Source organism: Balaenoptera borealis (assembly GCF_965194805.1).
Source record: "Balaenoptera borealis genome assembly, chromosome: 2".
NCBI lineage: Eukaryota > Metazoa > Chordata > Mammalia > Artiodactyla > Balaenopteridae > Balaenoptera > Balaenoptera borealis.
In genome coordinates this window covers 13,017,604-13,027,982 of record NC_138867.1, presented here as the reverse complement: position 1 = coordinate 13,027,982, position 10,379 = coordinate 13,017,604, and the positions used below count along the sequence as shown (strand labels likewise).

The following is a 10,379-nucleotide window of genomic DNA, read 5'->3' as shown; positions in this document are numbered from 1 at the left end:
GCTCCATTATACTTAGGGCAATGTCTGCAAGTAACCACTTCCCCCCTCTGAGTCTCAGAGCAAATGGTTAGAGGATCCCACAGGTCTTTGGCAACTTCAGGAAAATTCTGAAGCAGAGCAACAGCAATTAATATAATGCTGGACATTTACTGAGAGCTGACATCAGGCCAGGCACTTCGGTAATCCTTTTATGTATTATTTTACGTATTATTTCACCTAATCCTCACGCTGGCCCAGGAGGTAGGTACTATTGGTTGTTTTGTTGTTGCGCTGGGTCTCCACTGCAGCACGCGGGCTCTTCGTTGCAGGCTTCTCTCTAGTTGCGGCCAGGTTTAGTTGCCCGGGGCACGTGGGATCTTAGTTCCCAGACCAGGGATCGAATCCACGTCCCCTGCATTAAGGGCGGATTCTCAACCACTGGACCACCAGGGAAGTCCCAAGGTAGGTACTATTGTTATCTCCAGTTTACAAATGAGGAAACTGAGGCTCAGTAAATGCTAGTGCAGAGTTTGAACCTAGGTCTGATCTCTCAACCACCCCACCATTCTGCAACCCATGATTCACAGAAGATAATAAGAAACGTTCCCAAACTCTGCTGCATGTTTAGAAAACAAAAATCCCTTCTATCCAAGTCAGATTTTAACCTAGAGAGGTAGTTTTCCACAGCCATAAGCCATGATTTGCGTGTATAGAGCCATGTTATACAAAATAAATGACTTAAAATTGCTGTGTATAATTAAACCTAAACAAAGTTATGAGCTATGATGAGTACAAATTGTCTATTCTAGAAGCTGAAAGTACCAGGACTAATTTCTTGTGATATAATAAAATTTTCTTGAGTCCTTTAACCACAAAACAAATGAGCCAGTAACTTTCCCCTCCTCCCACAAGAGAAAATTTATGAACACAGCTGTTTGGACTCAGCCTAAAATCCTTTCAATTAATTCACAATCAGGGTTCCGTGGTTTGCTGTAATGTTCACTGTTATTCTGAAAGCTGAGTGGAAGGCCTCTTTGTGTGGTACTTACAGACCTAGGCCTTGGAACCAGACTGCCTGGCCTGGCTGCATACTAGCCATATGGACTTGCTCAATTATTTAAACTTTTTGTGCCTCAGTTTCCTCATCTGTAAAATGGAGCTCAAATGAGTATCTTCCTCATGGGACTGTTATGGGGATGAAGTAATTAAATATATCCCAAACCCTTAGAGTAATGCTTGGCACATAATAAACACCACATAACTATTAGTCAAGTAGAGGATGTGAATACACGTAGAGATTTCTGATTGGCTTTCTGGTCTACCCAAGTGTGCTTTACTACCTGTCTTAACAGTTACGAGGCTATTGATCTTTTTTATCAACATGGATTATAAGCTTTTTAAGGGCAAGAATTCTGATCTAGAATCCTTAGTGTCTAGCTCAGTGATTGAATTTTTTTTTTTTTTTTTGTATATAGACTGTGACAAACCTTTATTGCCTTTACTAACACATATTCTTGCCTTCTACATTATATCACATCTTGAATACATAGGCTTAAAAAAAAACCTCTCTGGCTGGTGCTGCACTAGAAAAATAACTATCATTGAGCCCAGTATAATAAAATCATATTTCATGGACCTATTATGTAGAACTTGAATTATTTTTGAATGGGTGAGGCCATACTTTCATAAAGGCTGCACTCAGCAAAGATGCCTGTAGCAATTGTCTCAGCTGAAATGTTGACACATATTATTATACTCACGGAAATATTGACCTTAGAACAACTGAAGACAAAGTCAGTGCCTAGCATTGTGCCTAGAAGCACATCACTTGATTGTGATGCTGGAGAGTTTGGACTGAGTGGCCAGGGACAACGGCTACTCCAGGTAGTCACATGGACGATCCTGATACGGTCCACATCAGAAGAAAGAAAGGGGGGGGGGGGAAGAGGAGGGAGGCTCACTGGTCAATAAAGCATAGCAAATATTTTCTGAGAATTTTTGTTTTCATAAAGTTTTCTTGACCATTTGAACTCTGAGAATGGAATGTGAATATCCAGAACCACTGAAGACATTGCAAAATGTATTCTCCATTGCTATGCCAAACTTTTCATGTTACTCAGGGGTCACTCATTCATATCTGGATCAGCCTCAGGCTAGGACAAGTTGACGTTTGTTCTGAGAACAGTGGCACTCGTTACACCTTTGGGCAATAATTGCAATCTTCACTTCTATTGAGAGTTTGCTTGGTTGACGGGCTTCTAGTTAAATATCCTCCTCTAGCTGGGAGGTTGCAAAGGGAGTTGCTGGTCGGTTGCTGTAATTCCTGCCCCAAGAATTGTGCCTGGCACATGGAAGGTACTTATTCAGTATTCATTGAATGAGAATGAGTGAGTGTGTGAGGGAATGCAATGATTGGACTTAATACTAAGAATCCGTGGAATTTTCCCAACTGTACTCACTTCCAACTGTCCTTATCCAAATTCATTGTCTTTCTTTTTGGTGGTAAAATATATGTAACATAAAATTTACCATTTAACTATTTTTAAGTGTATAGTTCAGTGGCATTAAGTGCATTCACATTGTTGTGCAAATATCACCAACCATCCATCTCCAAAACTTTTTTCATCTTCCCAAACTGAAACTCTGTACCCATTAAACTGTAACTCCCCATTCCTCCCCCTCCCCTAACCCCTGCCCCTAGCAATCATCATTCTACTTTCTGCCTTTGACTACTTTCTCAATGTGACTGCTCTAACAACCTCAAGTGGAATCATACGGCATTTGTCCTTTGGTGACGGGCTCATGTTACTTAGTATAATAATGTCTTCAAGATGCATTGCTGTTGTAACACATGTCAGAATGGCCTTCCTTTTCAAAGCTGAAAAATATTCCATTGTATGTGTATATCACATATTGCTTATCCAGTCATCCATCAATGGACACTTAGGTTGTTTCCACTTTTTGGCTATTGTAAATAATGCTGCCATGAACCTAAGTGTACAAATAACTGTTTGAGTCTCTGCTTTCAATTCTTTTGAATATAAAGCCAGAAGTGGAATTGTTGGATCATGTGGTAATTCTATGTTTAACTTTTTTTTTTATAATTTTTTTTGGGGGGGGGTTATTTATTTATTTATTTATGGCTGTGTTGGGTCTTCGTTTCTGTGCGAGGGCTTTCTCTAGTTGCGGCAAGTGGGGGCCACTCTTCATCGCGGTGCACGGGCCTCTCACTATCGCGGCCTCTCTTGTTGCGGGGCACAGGCTCCAGATGCGCAGGCTCAGTAATTGTGGCTCACGGGCCTAGTCGCTCCGCGGCATGTGGGATCTTCCCAGACCAGGGCTCGAACCCGTGTCCCCTGCGTTGGCAGGCGGATTCTCAACCACTGCGCCACCAGGGAAGCCCCTATGTTTAACTTTTTGAGGAATAGCCATACTTTTTTCCACAGCAGAAAATACTCCCACCATAAAGATTATATTCTGCATAAAGATTATATTCTCTCCACATCCTCACCAGCACATTTTCAATTTTTAAAATAATATCCATCCTAATGGGTGTGAAGTGATATCTTACTGTGGTTTTGACTTGCATTTTCCTAATGATTAGGGATGTTGAGCATCTTTATAGGTGCTTATTAGACGTTTGTACATCTTCTTTGGAGAAAGTCATTTAAGTCCCTTGACTACTTATTGTCTTTGAAAACATTATGCCATCACTGTTGATATCTATAAAAATTAAAATTTGAGAGACCCTTATCTTTACTTCGGTTCTGCATTGTATCAGGTAGGGTCAGTTTTTCTAACAGAGGGCAGTGCGTAGAGGTTAACAGGTACTGATGATGATGATGATGGTAGAGCTTAATTGAGCACTCATGAAGTGCCAGCCTCTATTAAGTGCTCCACATGTATTAATTAATTCAGCCCCCCACTTGAGATATGTACTATTATTATTCCCAATATACAGACAAAGAAACTGAGGAACTAGGTCATTCCGCTAGTAAATGGTAGCTGGAGAGTTGAACCCAGCTTCTGGGGCCGTATGGAAAGTATCTCCTTAAAAAAAAAAAAAAAAAAAAAAAAATCACTTCTCGGGAACTCAGTGATTCCCTGAAAGCCACGTCTGTTCTTTTTCCTGAATGAGCTGACGCTCAGAGAGCCCTGGTCCACCTGCAACAGCCCAGTCCTGGGCCTGGCTGAGAGGCACCATGTCCCCCATCCCAGCATGAGGCAGAGCAAATGTGTGAGGCCAAGATCCAAGCTGGCGTTTCACAGCCAAAGCTGAGAAACACAGAGGGTCAAAGCAGGAATGGGGAAGCCAAGGTGCGAAGCCTAAACCGGCAGAGAAACCAGGAGAGTCCTCGAGAGAGGGGCCAACGTGGCAGGAGTAGAAGCAGGTCTAAAGAACTCTAAAGCTGTCCAGAGGGCACTGGCAGAAGCTTCTGTGACTCCCGACACTGAGGCCTTAAGCTGTCCCAGCTGGGGCCTCATGCAACAGTTTAATCTGTGTTCCTTGGTCTGGAATTTTGTCTACTGTAACAATAGTATCAGTCAACTCAATTACAACACTATCCTATCAGTCATTCACACCTTAGTGTCAACAAGCCTTGGTTCCCACTAAGAGCAGAGGTTGGTAAGGAGAGTGCAAAGAGAGCCTAAGAGCTGGCGAGAGGGATAAAGGAGATCAGCTGAGAGCCATAAAGGGAACTGAAGGATGTGAGGGTGCTGTGTGAAGAACTTCACAATTTTGTGTACGTCCAGACCAGAACTTACCAGAACTTAGTGTTTCCTTTTTTTTTTTCCAGCAAATTAGATGGCTTCACTTGTTCCTAAATTCCTGACATCTGCCCTGCCTGCAGTTTGCATAGAGCGGGGCTTGCTCACCGTCTCCAGCCTTTGACCTTGGTGTTTGCACTCCCTGGGTGTGCTTTCACCTGGCTGACTCCGGTGGTCCTTCCAGATTCGGCTCAAGCCTGCTGGAACCCCCGTGATGAGTGAGCAGCCTGGGCCACTGACCTCTCATGTGTTCCCACTGTTCCCACTGCACCCAGTACTCATCTCCCCACACTTGACCATGAGTTCCCAAGGCCAGGGACAAGATCTCAGTCTCCCCTGGGTCTCCTGCTCAAAGTCTGGTGGACACTGCATGAGCTCTTGCAGAATGCAGAATGTAGGAATCATGCCTCTCTTCAGGGGCTTGCCATCCACTTGCCTCTTGGCTGGGCTCAATGAGTCTGCAGATCGATTCCTTCTCTTTCTCTGCAAATGGGCTCTGAGTACTCAGATGTCCTTGTCAACGAATTCGTCTCCTGAAGGTTGACACTTCCTCTTTCATGCCTGGTAAGCTCTTTGAGATTACAGAGACAGCAGGAGCCTCGCCACATGAAATATACAAATGAAAAAACAATTTTTCTGTAAAATTTGACGATTAAGTGAAAATACATGAAGAGGGACGATCTCTAAAACTTTTAGATGTGTTACTGGGCTTGCAGCTCTGACTAGCCAACAAAGCATATTTTTATATTTAGTTAAAGAGGAACAGACAAACAGCAGCCTTTGTGGCTTTGTCTACCCCCATGCCACCCTCACTTTTATAAGTAAATCCAGGAGCAGGGAAGAAAACCATATTGCTCTTTTTCTCTGAATCATTTATTTTTCAGGCTCCCTGGGCACGCACACTCCGTTAGTTGACTGCTTTTCCAGCCTGACGTTTTGCTTCAGGGTTGACATTTAAGAGAAAGCCGCTGGAAAAGAGTGAACCTTGGAACCATTTAGATCTGGCTCTCCATCATCAGTTACTTGAAAGATAATGGGAAATCGCTTACCCATTCTAGGTCTCAATTTCCTTTACTGTAAAAGGAATAGAATGTACTGGATATGATTTCTCAGATCCCATCTAATCCTATAATCATGATTCTGAGATGAAGATTTCCTCCAACAGGTTGTTTTAAAAACTTGTGGGGGCTTCCCTGGTGGCGCAGTGGTTGAGAATCTGCCTGCCAATGCAGGGGACACGGGTTCGAGCCCTGGTCTGGGAAGATCCCACATGCCGCGGAGCAACTAGGCCCGTGAGCCACAACTACTGAGCCTGCGCGTCTGGAGCCTTTGCCCCGCAACAAGAGAGGCCTCGACAGTGAAAGGCCCACGCACCGCGATGAAGAGTGGCCCCCGCTTGCCACAACTAGAGAAAGCCCTCGCAGAGAAACGAAGACCCAACACAGCCAAAAAAATAAATAAAGTAAATAAATAAATAAATAAGTCAGGAGTTCTTTAAAAAAAAAAAAAATAGTAATTAAAAAAAAAAAACAAAAAAAACTTGTGCATTTTGGAACTTCCCTGGTGGTCTATTGGTTAAGAATCTGCCTTCCAATGCAGGGGACACGGGTTCGATCCCTGGTCGGGGAATTAAGATCTCACATGCCGTGGGGCAACTAAGCCCGTGCGCCTACTGAGCCTGCGCGTTCTAGGGCCCCTGCGCCACAACTAGAGAGCCTGCGCCGCAACTACTGAGCTCACACACTCTGGAGCCCGTGCAGCACAACTAGAGAGAAGCCCTCGCGCTGCAACTAGAGAAGCCCGCGCACCGCAACGAAGAGCCCGAGCACCGATCCCGCGTGCCGCAACTAAGATCCCGCACGCCAAAAAAAAAAAAAAAAAAAAAAGTTAAAAACTTGTGGTGCATCTAAATGATTACATATCAGGAAGCAAATAAAACTCATAGTGTCAAAGATATTGATTGACACTGGAAAGGCATATTTGTTTCTTTTTGGGGAAGAAACGCTCTTTCTTCCCTTCTGGAGGGATTGTTACTATGTGGGTTAAAGGTGCAATGGGGACTTTTTCAGCCCTTTTGTCACTATAAGGAAAAACCCTGCATGATATTAACATGTATATGGAGGAAGTGGAACCAAGAGATGGAGAAAGAACCCTAGTACGTTGTTTGAGCTCCTCTATTCAGCCATACCCGAAGCAGTAATACTCCTGTATCTTGCAGTTACATGAGCCAAAAAACTCCCCTTACTCCCATTTTTTTTTTTTAATAGCTCAAGCCTATTTAAGATAGGTTTCCTATCGGTCACAACTGAAATAATACTAATACAGTGTATGCAGCCAAATTTTGTAGAAAAAAATATTTGTGCACAGAATAATATTGGAAGAATAAACCCCAAAATATTAACAGTTGTTATCATGGGTGATAAGATTAAAGGCTATTTTTTATTTTCTTCTGCTTACTTCTTAGCATTTTTCAAATGTTCCAAAATTATATATTACTGGTATAATTTTTAGTGTTATTTTAACACATGATCCCCTAAGAAACTGGGGGGACGTTTTTGTGTTATAGAGAATCTTGCCTCCTTGTTTTGGCCCTTTTATCTGAGGTTGGTTTCATACACTATTGATGTTTCCTGTGGAATAGTCACTGCTCAGGCCCTGGGTGGGCAAACTTTCTGTAAAGGGCCAGATAGCAAATAGTTAAGGCTTTGTAAGCCACATACTCTTCATGGTAATCACTCATCTCTGCCATTATGGCATGAAAGCAGGCCTAGATAATTTATAAATGAATGAGCATGGCTGTGTTCCAATAAAGCTTTATTTAGGAACACTGAAACTCAGATTTTATGTAATGTTCACATGTCAGAAGATATTCTTCTTTTTTTAATTACTTTCGACCATTTAGAAATGTAAAAACCAATCTCAGCTCCTAAAACTTACAAGACATGTGCTGGGCCGTAGTGGGCCTGCAGGATGTATTTTGCTGATCCCCTGCTCTGTAATAGGATTTCTGTCATCACACTAGCTTTTGCTTCAACTTGAATGTCTGTGACATTCTGGGTGGAGTTTCCATTAGGAACGATAGTTCTACAGTGTCTGGCATGGTTTTTAGCAAATCTCAGGGGCTTGGGAGTCGTCGATGATGCTTGTGTCTGTGCAGGCATTAGTGTTCTTTCCCTTTATTGAGATGCATGTAGGAATCTTCCTGCTTTTCCACCCTTTATGTTACAGTCAGAATCCCCACACCTCTGCTCAAGAGAGCAGCCATGTGGCAGTTCTCAGGGTGGTCAAGCCCTACTTTGGAATCTGAGCTGAAGCTGATGGAACTTTGAAGGATTTTTTGTTCATGGCTGCCAGACTGGCTTTCTACTCTGTGATGATCCCTAAGTGGAAGAAGTTTATTGCTCAGTCGAAAATATTAGGTAAATGATCAGCCAATGGCAATTTCAATTTTTAAAAGAATATTCGAGTTGGGAACATTTTTGAAGTTTCATTTTAAGAAGGAAAAGACAAGTAAAGGGGTTTACATTGATTGCCATCTTGGTGTGTTGGGAATGTTTCCAGCTATAACTAACAACAAATCTAAATTATGGTGAATAAAATGAGTAAGAGTCTCAGGTCACAGGAAGTCCAGAGGCAGGCATTGTTGGTGTTGAATCCACTGCTCAATCCTGTGACTCTCTCGGTTCTTCTAACATGAAGGCTGTTGATGCTTTAAGCATCGTGTTCAAATTCAGCGAAGGGAGAAGGGGAAGAGACAGCACCAGCTATAGGTATCCTTCCCAGAAGCCGCCAGCAGACAACCACTTAAGTGACATTCTACAGAATGGTGTCATGTGACTGCCCTGACTTCAGTGGAAGCTGGGAGAGAAAGCGTTAGCTTTTTCAGCCTCTAAGGTGGAGGTAGCAATAGAGACAGGAATTAGGAGGAGCTGGTGGTTGGCATAACATTTATGTGGTACTGAATAAAATTCCTGAGAGCAAGCAAAGCTATCTCACCCTACACCGTGGATCAGACCACTCACGGAAGCACAGACTTCATCTGTCCGTGCATTGGGGTATCCCCAGCCCCTAGCACACCGAAATCACTTAATAAGTATTTGCAGAATGAATGAATGAATGAGCCAATGACAAGACCTCCTGGAAACTCATTGTTGGTATGATCTATCCTTTTCTGGATAACACACCAACAAAGAACCCTTTGGTTCACTCATGCCTCTCCAATCTTCAAGCGTGGTTGAAAGCTGCACCTTGTGACAGAAAGCCCTTACACACAGCTCACCAGCTGTCTCTGCTCATCATTTAAACCCTGCTGAATCCTACCTGTTCATGGGCATCTTCCTTGACTGAGGAGAGGAGATGCACTGCTTCCACCAGCTTGCCCAGTTCAGAATGAAGCTTGTTTAGTGGCTACCTAGAGCCGGAAATCAGGAGACGTAGTACCACCAAGAGGATAGAGATGGGGGTTGCGGAGGAGCGTCACAAATCTTCATTCAGCCCTTCCTATGTCCCAGATACTCCGGGGGGGATTATATATGATTATTCACACTTTATCAATGAGGAAGAGAAAGCTCACACAATTAAGTGTGAGCCTTTGAGTAATGTCATGGGTTAAATAAAACAAGATAAAAAAAGGAAAATCTTAAATTACCAAAAGTTGAAAATTGGTAGACGGTGGTTAACAGTGGCAGGTTCCCTGAAGGCATTGTCTCTTCTAACCTAACATGACCAGAGGAAAAGAAAACAAGGAAATGGAAAATCAAAGAAGAAACAGCAGTAGGTAAAAAAAAAAATTGCATCACATTTTTAGATGAGAGAAGGTAGACAGAGAAGGGATAACTGAACAGAGGGAGAAAGCTTCCCCCTTCGATGCCCACTATGAAGAAACCAAGAAGAAGAATAGCTAAAAATAATCTTGATAATATATACTGAATGATTATTATATTCCTGGTACTTCCGGGTGTTTTACATGCATCATCTCATTTAATCCTCACCAAAATCTCACCAAGTAGGTAAGATTATTGTCCCTATTTTACAGATGAGGAAACAGAGGCACAGAGATGTAACAAGGTGCTTAGAAACTGGATTAATCAGAGAACAAGAAAGAATTCTTGGAAGTTAAAAATGTGATAATCCAAATAAAACATTCAACATTGCCTGGCCCAGAGTATAAGTTTAATCAAGGAACACTTACTTTCCAGTTTCACTTTTCTTTTCCATTATTGTTTTATGATCTACACCTGCATCCAAGACCGAGCACCCTTTATATTATTACAAGCTCTTATTGGACAGAGGATAAGATTTTAGTATCTTGGATAATAGCACAAACTCGACTCTAGATCCCTCCTTTGAAGGGAATTGACTGAGGTGAAAAGAAGCCCATCAATTTTCCTAAGGTCGTGCAACTACTTAGTAGGTACAACCAAGAATACAGCCCTGGTCCCCTGGCTCCCAACTGAATGCCCCTCCATCGGTCTTTTCTTGGTTCAGCACTGCAGTGGACATGCGGGGTGGGTCAGCTAGGCCCCTTCTTTCAGGGCATGCCCACCCTCCCTGGTTCTATGATGTCTAAAAGGGAATGCAAATCACAGGGGCCATTAGATCACCTCATTGCTCTGGTCAAGAAGGGGTCA

The 10,379-nt window shown here is 42.8% G+C and overlaps 1 long non-coding RNA gene across 1 annotated transcript; it reads left to right on the top strand.

Moving 5' to 3' along the window:
* Positions 1–2,265: 2,265 nt before the first annotated feature.
* LOC309623443 lies at positions 2,266–9,519 on the top strand. Its single transcript, XR_014241390.1, has 2 exons — positions 2,266–2,334; positions 6,349–9,519. It is a non-coding gene; the product is annotated as an uncharacterized lncRNA (long non-coding RNA).
* Positions 9,520–10,379: the final 860 nt, after the last annotated feature.